The following is a 12,500-nucleotide window of genomic DNA, read 5'->3' as shown; positions in this document are numbered from 1 at the left end:
ATTGACAATAGTCCAAGCCCCATGGTGCTATCATGTATGGTTCAAAGATTATCAAGGTTTACCTCATATATATATGCAAACTACTGAAATCTATATCAATAGAATCTAGGACTAACCAGTGGTCAGAAATGGAGCGCCATAAATATTGAAACCGCCGACTGATGAAGTCAGGTTGCATACGCAGGTTGAGTAATTAAGTGATTGGCAGCTGGCCGCTCTGTCCATTCGCGCACCTCACAGTTGCGTATAGATCAGACTTATCAACTCGATTACTATTGATGAAAACAGAACGAGGGCTTGGCTGTAGCCTACTATTCAGAACATATTCGCTGACATGCATTGCATACGTGATGATATGCTTACATATCTGCTTAAAACAACTAGTGAAGGTGTTTTAGAATAATATTTATGCCATACAATAAGTGACGTTATGTTAACACCACTTATTAATGTTATAGTAAACACTATTAACACCCAAGCTATTAAAAAGGTGACAAACAGTTATAAACCTTGATAGATAGAAAAATCTTTAATCAATCAATTTTAAATATTTCAGTAGCGGTGGGTGTCTAGATTACGACAAGTAACTTGTTTGGATTTCAACTGAAACATGTTTTCGGTTTTATCCCGTTGTGTAGTAGACCAACACGCAAAATGAGCTGATACACGAGGTATTGTGTATCAAGATCCAATCGTGATTTAGGCCTACCTGTGGTACGTGTCAAGAGATTAGCCAAACATTACCGATATGACCAAGTATGATCTCTATCAAAATCCGTAATCTCTCGTGAACATCTCCTCACTCGGTCGTCAGCTGTTGTCCCTGTGATAAGCGGGTAAACCTCAATTTAAAGAGGTATCGGTGTCGGTTGAAAACTGTATGACCCTCACAAGTTCTCGTTGCGAAATCGAATTCGCTCAGTTCGTTCCATGACAGTTTGTACACACAGAAATAAATGGCTGTCTAGTACACTTAATAACGTTCTACAACTGTAATGTTTTGCACACATACAATTTAAATACCCCTTTTGGGCTGGAGCGTATATTGTTTAAAATCCGTTATCCTGATTGATACCGAAATCTATATTAAGTAACGTGTACCAGCGCGTAGGTGTTTAAAGGTCGTGGGTGCTAATAGGATGTCTATGGTGCTAATAGGTCGGACAACATTTTTAACTAACATCTTCTCTAAACTGGCAACTTGGAGAAGCCTCTGTTCAATGATTGGCTGAGGGGGTGGGAGGCGGGATCTGCTGCTGCTGTCTTGAATTCAACGTGAGGGCTCAAAACACTGTTAAACTGAATTGGATGACAGTTTTTTTTTTTTAAATCGCAGACTCTTTTTTTTTTATTTAGGCGCTCGGGATTTTTCATAGGCGCACGGGAAAACGGCTTAGGCGCGCGCCGAAATTTTCTCTATGCAGGAAAAACCCTGGAGTGTGTGTGTGTGTGTGTGTGTGTGTGTGTGTGTGTGTGTGTGTGTCTGTGTGACTGTGTGCGTGAGTATGTGTGTGTGAAAGTGTATGTGGACACGCATGTGCTCCTGTGCAGTTACATGTAACACACTGCCTCTCCACAGTCTTTGCATATATGTATCTGGTGCATCTGTGCGGGTGTGTGTGTGTGTGGTAGTGTGTGTGTGTGTGTGTGCGGGGGTCCGCTTCTGTTACAGATGTGTGTCGGCACGTTCAAAGTGCAGAGGCGTTATTAGCTTCTCTCGGTCCTCCCCAGAGATCGGAGGTGCTTGGGGGGGGATGAGGTGGATGCTTGGCTGCCCTCCTCCTCCTCCTCCTCTTCCTCCTCCTCCTCCTCCTCCTCCTCCTCCTCCTCTTCCTCCTCCTCCTCCTCCTCTCTCTCTCTCTCCTTCTCCCCTGACGTGGTGTGGTGTAAGGAAGAGGGGGTGCGGGTGTGAGCGCGGCTGACTGGTACATCAATTTGACACCGGCCTCAGGCTTCTCCAGTGGAGGACAAGGCCTCAGCCGCAGGTGCCTTGTCATGCGGCTCGTTATGCCAAGCGGCAGTGGGCAATAAACCCTCCCTGACAAGGTGCGACTGACACAGGGACGGCAGAGCGGGAGGAGAGGCGAAAGAAGGAGAATGCAAAAAGAAAAAAAAGCAGAAAAAGGGGCAAAAAGGGAGAGGAAGATACACCTTTGGGTTGTTTCTCTCCTTCTCTCTCGTTTTTTTTTTCCTCCTCTTTTTTTCTTCCCCCCTCCGTAGTTCACCAGGCGATTGTTAAGGGGTGAGATTAATTCAGTGTGGGGTCATTCCTCAGTGCGATGCTGTTGACATGCCGGAGGAGATGACAAGGTCAGCGTTTCCCCGTGTTGCAACCAAGCTTTTTATAGGACCTGAGCCACCATTAACTAAGAGCCAGTGTTCAGGGCAGGACTGCGTGCCTTATTTCTGTGCAAATAAAAACCTTCAACCTTACCACATATACACACACACACACACACACACACACACACACACACACACACACACACACACACACACACACACACACACACACACATACACACAAACACACATATATTCACACACACACACACACACATATATATACACACTGTAACATCGCAACCTTCCTTAGGTTTTTTCCATTTCCTTTTGACAAGAGACTGGCAGTATGCTTTTACCTACAGTGATTGTAAACAAAGAACTTAATGACAGTTCATATGGTCAAATGTTGACTGTTGCAAATTTAAAATTACCATCTTTATAATATATCAAATCTTCAATATCTCACCTACAAGAAGCACAATATCACAGACTGTTTAATAGTATTAATACCCAACAAGACCACAGGGGTGTGAATTTAGATGAGTATTTAAACACACGCACATGTCTAAACACGATCACTGCAGATGAAGTATCTGTGCAGTATGATAATGTGTCCATTTTGGCTCATAGGTTTGCAGCTTTCAAACAGGCTCTTTATCTCTGTTTATTCAGGAGGGATGTTCAGCCTTGCTCCATTGTATCTGGGAAATGGACTCCAGGGAGTGTATACAGCTCAGTAAAATGAAAGTCCAGGGTCCCCTGTTGTCCACAGTCTATTAAGGGACAGTATTCAATGCAGTTATATAGAGTACTTGTAAAAAAGAAAAAGAAAAGCTTCTCTTTTCACCCAGCACAGCCAATTCTCAGTAGCGACAATGAGATTGGTGCCACCCTGCTCATCGGAGGAGGAGACATATTAAACACACACAAGAGGTGTCTAATACAGGAGAGAACCCTAACCCTGCACAAGAGGTGTCTAATACAGGAGAGAACCCTAACCCTGCACAAGAGGTGTCTAATACAGGAGAGATCACCAGAGAACCCTAACCCTGCTCAAGAGGTGTCTAATACAGGAGAGATCACCAGAGAACCCTAACCCTGCTCAAGAGGTGTCCAATACAGGAGAGAACCCTAACCCTGCTCAAGAGGTGTCTAATACAGGAGAGATCACCAGAGAACCCTAACCCTGCACAAGAGGTGTCTAATACAGGAGAGATCACCAGAGAACCCTAACCCTGCTCAAGAGGTGTCCAATACAGGAGAGAACCCTAACCCTGCTCAAGAGGTGTCCAATACAGGAGAGAAAATGTGCGGGGGATCACCAGAGAAGAGCACACCGTAATATCTCTTTTCACAAAACAGCCCTGCAAACAGGGACAACTCATTGTTTGTTGTTGATTTGTTTATACTGTTTGTCATTTAATTGAGTAGAAATCTCAGGCCCAACTCTCCTACCACTCCCGCAACAATCATACATGACAAATGTGCATTGAAGGTTCCTAAGAGCACAGTAGCCTCCATAATTCTTAAACAGAAGAAGTTTGGGACAACCAGGACTCTTCCTAGAGCTGACCGCCCTGCTGAGTAACCGGGGGGGGGGGGGGGGGGGGGGGGGGACCCAATGGCCACTCTAGCTGAGGTCCTGAAATCCTGTGTGGAGATTGGAGAAACTCCCAGAGGGACAACCATCACTGCAACACTCCACTCATCTAGGCTTTATGAGTGCCCAGATAGAAGCCTCTTCTCAGTGAAACATACAGGAAAGCCAGCTTGGAGTCTGCAAAAAAGCACCTAAAGACTGAGAAGCAGTCTGGTCTGATGAAAGCAAGATTAAACAGTTCGCCTCACTTCTTAGCGCCAAGTCTGGAGGAAACCAGACACCGTTTATCACCTGCCCAACACCATCCCAAGAGTGAAGCATGCTGGTGCCAGCATCGTGCTGTGGCGGTGTTTTTAAGCAGCAGGGATTGGGCAACTGGTTAGGGTTGAGAAAAAGCTGAGTATCAAAATACAGAGATATCTTCAGTGAAAACCTCAGTACCTCAGACTGGAGAGAGTGCACCTTCTGAACTGGAAAATCACTTTAAACACACAGCCAAGACAACGCAGGTATGGCTAAGGGACAACTCTGTGATTGTCCTTAGGGGACCCAGCCAGAGGCCTGACTTAAACCCAATTGAACATCTCTGGAGAGACCTAAAAAAAATGGCTGTCCATCAACCGGCCTCAGTCAGTTTGACAGAGCTTGAGAGGATCTGAAGAGAAAAATGGCAAAAATCTTCAAAGCTTGTCATATCATACCCAAGAAGACTTGAGGCTGTAATTGCCACCAAAGGTGCTTTAACCAAGTACTGTGTATAGGGTCTGAATACCTCAATGTCAATGTTCAGTTTTCCTTTATATTACATTTGCACAAAAAATCGAAAATGTAAAAGTTTTTGTTTGGGGTATTGGGTGTAGATTGGGTGTAGATTGGTGGAAGGCTGCAACATGAAAAAGTGAAAGGATCTTGATCATTTCTCAGTGCACTGTACATACAAATACACATGCTATGCTTTTATACGGAAACACATTTAGACACAAACTATAAGGCCTTGGAGGCAGGAGTCTCATCTCTAGGACACTCCTGCACCCTTGGGGCTGTTATTTCACGTGGGTATTGGGCACAATTGTTTGCACCTGTGTAGGCTACAGCGCAGCTGTACTCTCACTCAATCAGCCTGGCAGAGGAACACACATTGCCACCCAGAAGCCATCGGTGCCCTGCCCTGGCCTGGGCCCAGTGAAATGCCATCCAAATGCCAATGATATCGTCTACAGGAGATCAGCAAATCACCTGAAAGCCACATCGCGAGGCACAGACTAATGCACAGTTGAAAGATGATTTGACAGTGTTGTCATATTTGAACCTGAGATTTCGAACCTTACTAAACTGAACCTGAGATATTGAACCTTAACCCTAATCCTTACTAAACTGAACCCTAACCCTAACCCTTACTAAACTGCTTGATATGAGGCACCAGAGAGCGGCACCACAGGAAGGGATGTTTGTGGAAAGCTGGCTTTCAGTGTCTTATTCAATAAATGCCCTTGACTTAACCTAATCTGGAGGAAGGCGGGTGCTTGTCAGGACAGCAGCAGCATAGCCACTCTCCTCTTTTGCTTAATGTAGCTCTCATTCCCCCCAGACATCTGAAAATGGAGTCCAAAGGCAGATGGACCAAGGGGGTGGGGGGGTGGGGGGGGGATTCTCTTTGACGATGTTGACAGCTCCCATTTTCATTCAGTCCTGGTGTTTCATTGTCTGGCCATCCGTCTCTTCACACGTTAAATGCCATTTTCAGCAGGGCTCGCTCTTGCTCTTCCCCTCGCTCTCTCTCGCTCTCTCTCTCTCTCTCTATCACTCGCTTTCACAGCCACAGCCACATTTCCCGCTAACTTGCTCACACTCTCTCTCTTCCCTTCCCATTTGCTCAAGCTGGGCTTAGCTCTATACGTTTTTACAAGTATCACTCTATTCTTAAAGTGCCTGTCCTGCTGTTCAATAGCAAGCAGTTTCCGGTTAGCTGAGGGACTTTCACCAGGGCAGCTGATTATGTCCCATGGTTTATTGGCCTACAACTAGAGCACAGGGCTGTCCACATGGTACTAACACTATACAGTCCCTATGAGATAGTAACAGCCCATAAAAGCATCATATCTGCCCCCATGGTAGTACCACTATGCAGTACCCATGAGAGAGCAATAGCCCATTAAAGCATCATATCTGCCCCCATGGTACTACCACTATGCAGTACCCATGAGAGAGCAATAGCCCATAAAAGCATCATATCTGCCCCCATGGTACTACCACTATGCAGTACCCATGAGAGAGCAATAGCCCATAAAAGCATCATATCTGCCCCCATGGTACTACCACTATGCAGCACCTATGAGAGAGCAACAGGCAATAAAAGCATCATATCTGCCCCCATGGTACTACCACTATGCAGTACCTATGAGAGAGCAACAGCCCATAAAGGCATCATATCAGCCTCTGATATCAGCCTAGGCATATCAGCCCCCTTCTCATCAGCTCATGCCATACTCCAGACATGTGCAGTCAAAATGAACAGCGACCCAGCACTCGCAAATTAACAAGGGTCAGTAATGATCGGAGCCCAGTTTCTATAGCAACCGCCTGCACTACGGCTAAGCGCTAATGGTTGGAAAAGGGCTCATCAAATGGGAGGGGTGCTGTGGCTGTCAGGCGTGGTGGTGAGAACTTCCAAAAAATTCGGTCAGCGGGAGCGGCAAAGGACCCCATTCCGGGCGTCTGCCGGCTAGAACAGCCTAATGGCTGTGCCAAAACTGGCTGCTGCTCACATGAGGAGGGAAAACTGCCTATATTTAGATCAGAAAACACATGAGAACGAAAGAAATATGGAGAGGAGAGGTGGGGAAAGAGGCAGGCAAAACCTGACACGGAGAGAGAGAGAGAGAGAGAGAGAGAGAGAGAGAGAGAGAGAGAGAGAGAGAGTGGCAAGGGTAGAGAGAGGAGAGAGAGAGAGAATGAGAGAGAGAGAAATGAGAGAGAGAGAGAGGGACAAGGGTAGAGAGAGGAGAGAGACAGAATGAGAGAGAGAGAAAGGAGAGAGAGAGAGAGAGAGAGAGAGAGAGAAAGTGTGACAAGGGTAGAGAGAGGAGAGAGAGAACAAGTGAGGTAGACAGTGAGAGGCTGGGGAGGGAGGGAGGGTATTGCATGCCCAAGAGTGCTAATTGGGGTGTGCTGACAACCCACTATTCAAGCTGTGGCAGACGGAGTGTAAAAGACACTCATGTGGAGAGTGGCGGTCGATAGGGAGCACTGCCCGACCCAGCGGATTGAGTTCCACAGAGTGGCTGAACGAGGAGGGGAGGGAGAGAGACTGGGGGGGCGGGCAAGCAGAGAGAGATAGAGAAAGAGGCAGAGAGAGAGAGAGGAAGAGGGGCAGACAAAGAGAGAGATAGAAAATCTAACTCCCTGCACTCCATGCCATGATGCCACTGGGAACACAAGACACAGACGGGAAGGAGGTCTGTTTATTTTCACAACTCGCCCCTCCATTTGGGAAGCTGTGTTGGCTCTGCTCTGCTGTGCTGCCTCCCTCCCTCCCTCCCTCCGTCAGGTGGGGCTGTGGTTGCTCTGCCTCCCTCCCTCTGTCAGGTGATGCTGTGGTGGCTCTGCCTCCCTCCCTCCCTCCCTCCATCAGGTGGGGCTGTGGTTGCTCTGCCTCCCTCCCTCTGTCAGGTGATGCTGTGGTGGTTCTGCCTCCCTCCCTCTGTCAGGTGATGCTGTGGTGGTTCTGCCTCCCTCCCTCCCTCCCTCTGTCAGGTGATGCTGTGGTGGTTCTGCCTCCCTCCCTCCCTCCCTCTGTCAGGTGATGCTGTGGTGGTTCTGCCTCCCTCCCTCCCTCCCTCTGTCAGGTGATGCTGTGGTGGTTCTGCCTCCCTCCCTCCCTCCCTCTGTCAGGTGATGCTGTGGTGGTTCTGCCTCCCTCCCTCCCTCCCTCTGTCAGGTGATGCTGTGGTGGTTCTGCCTCCCTCCCTCCCTCAGGTGAGGCTGTGGTGGTTCTGCCTCCCTCCCTCCCTCAGGTGAGGCTGTGTTTATTTCAGGGGGAGCCGGATGCTGTAACTGAGAGCTGCCACATCCGCTCAGCCTCAAACAGAGTGTGAGACGGCATGATCGTGTGATGTGCTTTGGTGCATCCGCCGGAGAACAACAAAACATCCAGTGTGTTATTGTGAGATGTCACATGCAATACGGTCCAGAGCTACCGCTTGCTTGGCTCCAAGGTTCACTAATTGAATGTGTGTGTATGCTGAGAGTATATGGTGTGTGTTTGTGTGTGTGTGTGTGTGTGTGTGTGTGTGTGTGTGTGTGTGTGTGTGTGTCAGACAGGCTTCTAAGGCTGAGCTCTTCATTAGGTGAGTAACCCCTGGCGCTATGTATTTAGAGAATATTAGTGTTCCCAAGGGTTCTTATTAGAGAGCTGCCATGTTAACCCAATTCCCAATCTCAAGGTCTTCCTGGAGCGTCGAAAATCACTGTGATTCCATACGGAAAAGCAAACACATACACAAACACGACTGACATATGCACCCACACGCCTTAATTAATGGATGGCTTTTGGGGGTTTTGCACGGACTGAGCATATCACGTAAATGTGCTTTCACTGAGCCACAGAAGGTCAGAACCAACCACTGCATCTCTTTTTAAATTAAGCCACTGTACTTATTTATCCCGTGAAAAATGTACCTCAAATTTCCCTTTTCAAAAGACTTTAACAAATGAAAGCCTGCACTGAAAAAAATAAATGAGAAAAAGAAGGCCATGTTGCCATTTTGCTTTCCCTTTCCAAAGTGAATTTAGCTAAGAGCTGCAGTAAGTCACTGCTTGCACTCTTCTAGGGAGAAGCCAATCTTCCGAGACAAATTACTGGCTGTATGAAAGGCGCTCGCAGACTTTGAGGAGGAGAAGCGGGCGTCATGGAATGGGAAGTGAACGTATGTTCTTTTGAAGTGTGGGGTACACTTCCCCCTCACTCGCTTTCCTTTTACAGTGTGTAAATCCCTGAATGGTGATGGTATAATTATCACTACTTCACTGGAGACACACCTACAGAGGAGACAGGGAGATGTGTGTGTGTGTGTGTGTGTGTGTGTGTGTGTGTGTGTGTGTGTGTGTGTGCGCGTGTGAGGGAGAGTGTGACGTGATTGGCTGTTAGGAGCATGTGTTATGCTGTTAAGACAGCTCAGACAAATATTCTTACTTTTCAATACTCATTTCATGCGCAGAAGTAGGCGAGGCAATGTTAGTTATTGGGTGAATTTGACTCAGGTAGTAAGTGAGGCAATGTTAGTTATTGGCTGAATTTGACTTTTGGACACAACAAAGGCAGATACATCAACACAATAGGCACCATCAGCCAGACGTCTGTGCAAAAATGGAGAACGATGGGGTGATATGGATTCCACACTTCAGCACACATCACAGAGGTACCGTGAGAAAACACCTTTAGGCCCACATTCAAAGAGTCTGAGTTCTACTTCTAGAGGTTTTAACAAAAGCATTCACCTGTGTGTCGTCTTGGCCTTAATGTGTAAACTCACAAGTTAATTAAAAACATTACGTTGCCATAACCACAGTACGTTTGTTGAAATTAAATGTGTCTTATATTCATGCTGAATTTTTCCATTGGGAAAAAAAGGGTGATGCTTTAAATGCACTGCTTGAAGTGTTCTTCTTTACCCACACCACTAGGGGGATCTATAATAAATTACCTCAGGACACACAGTGGACACAACCTTCCCCAAAGAGTACTGCTATACAGCAGGACACACCGTGGACACCATCTTCCCAGATAAGTACTGCTATACAGCAGACTCCTCCTCAACATACCAAAGAACACCACCATCATCTTAACCCCAGGGGTCAGGGCCTAGACTCTGGGACTTTTGGGGTTCTGACACGCAATGTTAATAGAGAAGATTTAAGCAACTGTATTTGTTAGAGGTACGCATGTCATATCTGTAATGCTCTATGAAATCCCTTTCAAATGCAATGCAGAGGCCCACTGGGGGGTCAAGTTCCTTTAACAGGAACATGTGTACGTTGTAATAAGGCAACTGGCAAGCATGTCATTAATCCTGTCCACTTGTGTTTCCACTGTCTTAAACACACACACCAGCTGGCAGGGAACCATGCTGGGAGCCTGTCAGACGTCTGAGCACAGGCCCACTAGCCTGTCAATCATTCTGAAGTAAGACAATTACTAACACAGCTACGGACAGAGTGCAGCGGCACACGTGCTCATGGTGGGCTTACGGCAGGATCAGCACCAAAGGGATGGCTGAACTAGTCCTCAACTACGGACAGAGTGCAGCGGCACACAGCTACGGACAGACTGAGAGTGCAGCAGAGTGCAGCGGCACACGTGCTCATGGCGGGCTTACGGCAGGATCAGCGCCAAAGGCACGGCGGAGCGGGTCCTCAACCACGGCAGGATCAGCGCCAAAGGCACGGCGGAGCGGGTCCTCAACCACGGCAGGATCAGCACCAAAGGCACGGCGGAGCTAGTCCTCAACCACGGCAGGATCAGCACCAAAGGCACGGCGGGGCCAGTCCACAACTACGGTAGCAAGCTCTGCGTTTTGAACAGCGCCTGTGGCAAGGTGGTCCGTTGGCATCCCACCCCAGACCCTGGATCTGTCCGCAAGAAACCGACCCAACAGTACACAGATCAAAAAGTTACCGAGTTCCCAGATCAAAAACGACAGGGACACAAAAGGAGACACCAAATCAATCAGGTTATGTGCTGAGCCTCAGGGCCTTTCCTGTGAGCCCTGGTCAGGAGAGACCAAGAGAGAGAGGAGCCTGAGTCTGCCATTCAGAGGAATAGAATCCTCTTCTCGCTTGGCTAAAACATGGGAGGGGGTGAGGAAAGCTCATGCAGGCTGTTGACTATCTTTAGAACATGCTGTCCCTGGGCAGGCGAGTATATTTTATTCAAAAACAGAATGCCCCGCATTCTGATGCAAAAGAAGAGACGTGGGGGAATGGCAAGAGAAGCTGACAGAGAGATGGATGAAGGGACTGAGAGCGAAAGAGGAAGGAGTGCGTGAGGTGAAAAAAGTGGAAGCATTATAAGGCACTTCTATTCTTTTTTTGTCGTTATTTCTTGGCTTTTCCTCCGTGCATTATTCAGAGACCTCATAACTCAGAGGGAAGGCCAGAGACCCCATGCAACCCTCTCTCCCAGTCCTTGCACTCCTAATCACAGAAATATTATTGCACTTTTAGTCCGAATTAATTGATGCAACCGCTGACTATTACTTCGAATTAATTGCGGCATTAAAAAGTCACAGAGACTATATCTGCACGAACGGTGACTGATGGAATTGGCTGCGTACTCTCCGAAGGCTAGAGTTGATCTCAGAGGCTTGTGTGTCTCTGGTCTCAGCCCCCAGCACACATTCATTAGGGGTTGGAGAGGAAAGAATAGGGCTCGTTCGTTCATGTACGGTTTCCATATGTGTCCTTCATTCCTGAACGCAGGCCGGACACATCCCCGAAGGAAGCGCTGAGCGGGATGTCAACAAACATCCCGTCTAGTTACGCAACGCATAATGTAATTCGCATTGTCACACACGCCCTGAGGAGGAACTTCAGCACACACATTGCCTTTATGTTTAGGTGCAATCATTTCACATGTCTATAATTCAACAACACAAGGAAAAGAGTTTTTTTTTTATTTTGTTGTTGTTTAAATCGGGAGAGAAATCTTTACTTTTTGTGTCTGTGTTAATCACAACAAGGTCATTCGATCATCCACCATGATTGTGACTGCATGTTACTCTTCTCATTGGTCATAATAAATATAAATGCAATACCTCAAACCCATTAAGCTGATTTATTATTCATGAGTGGGATTATTGCTTTCCTGGTTCACTTCCCATAATTGTCCTGACATCTCTCTTTCACTGATCCACAGACACAGGAAATGCTAAGTAAGACGGATAAACATCATAAATAATCAATTAGCTATCATCTTTGGCATCTACACAAACATGGCCTAGAAATTCTGTCCTCTGAAATCTCTCTCTCTCTCTCTCTCTTCCAATTTAACACGAAACAAACAGCATTTGTTTGGCATTTTGCAGAGCTCAACCGGAGTTGCAACAACCAGCTTGTTTAGTTTATATCAGATTGAATGATAGCAGTTGTGGAATAATTCACTCGATGAATATTTCATGGTGCAGGAGAGGTGTCCTGCTAACAGCATATGACTCATTCAGAGACTCACCCATACCCTCTGCAGGAATACAAAACCTGAATTCAGAAAATCTGAATTACGGAATTGTACACAGTTTGAATGTAAAATCTATGTACACAGATTTGCCATGTGTGTTGTGCCATGCAGACATAGCTAAGATGTCCATAAACTGTATGTATGTAAATACCTAGGAGGACCTAAAGAATACAAAGCTCTGTCTGTAAATACCTAGAGGACCTAAAGAATACAAAGCTCTGTCTGAAAATACCTAGAGGACCTAAAGAATACAAAGCTCTGTCTGTAAATACCTAGAGGACCTAAAGAATACAAAGCTCTGTCTGTAAATACCTAGAGGACCTAAAGAATACAAAGCTCTGTCTGTAAATACCTAGAGGACCTAAAGAATACAAAGCTCTGTCT

At 46.7% G+C, this 12,500-nt stretch overlaps 1 protein-coding gene across 11 annotated transcripts in view; it reads right to left on the bottom strand.

Moving 5' to 3' along the window:
• Positions 1–12,500, bottom strand: part of LOC308372952 (neurexin-1a-like) — a gene marked incomplete at both ends in the record, with an annotated part of 317,493 nt that overhangs the window by 245,566 nt on the left and 59,427 nt on the right. The gene's annotated exons all lie outside the window — the stretch shown is intronic.

The sequence above is a fragment of the Sprattus sprattus genome (genome assembly GCF_963457725.1).
Source record: "Sprattus sprattus genome assembly, chromosome: 12".
NCBI lineage: Eukaryota > Metazoa > Chordata > Actinopteri > Clupeiformes > Clupeidae > Sprattus > Sprattus sprattus.
This window is presented reverse-complemented; position numbering and strand designations above follow the sequence as displayed.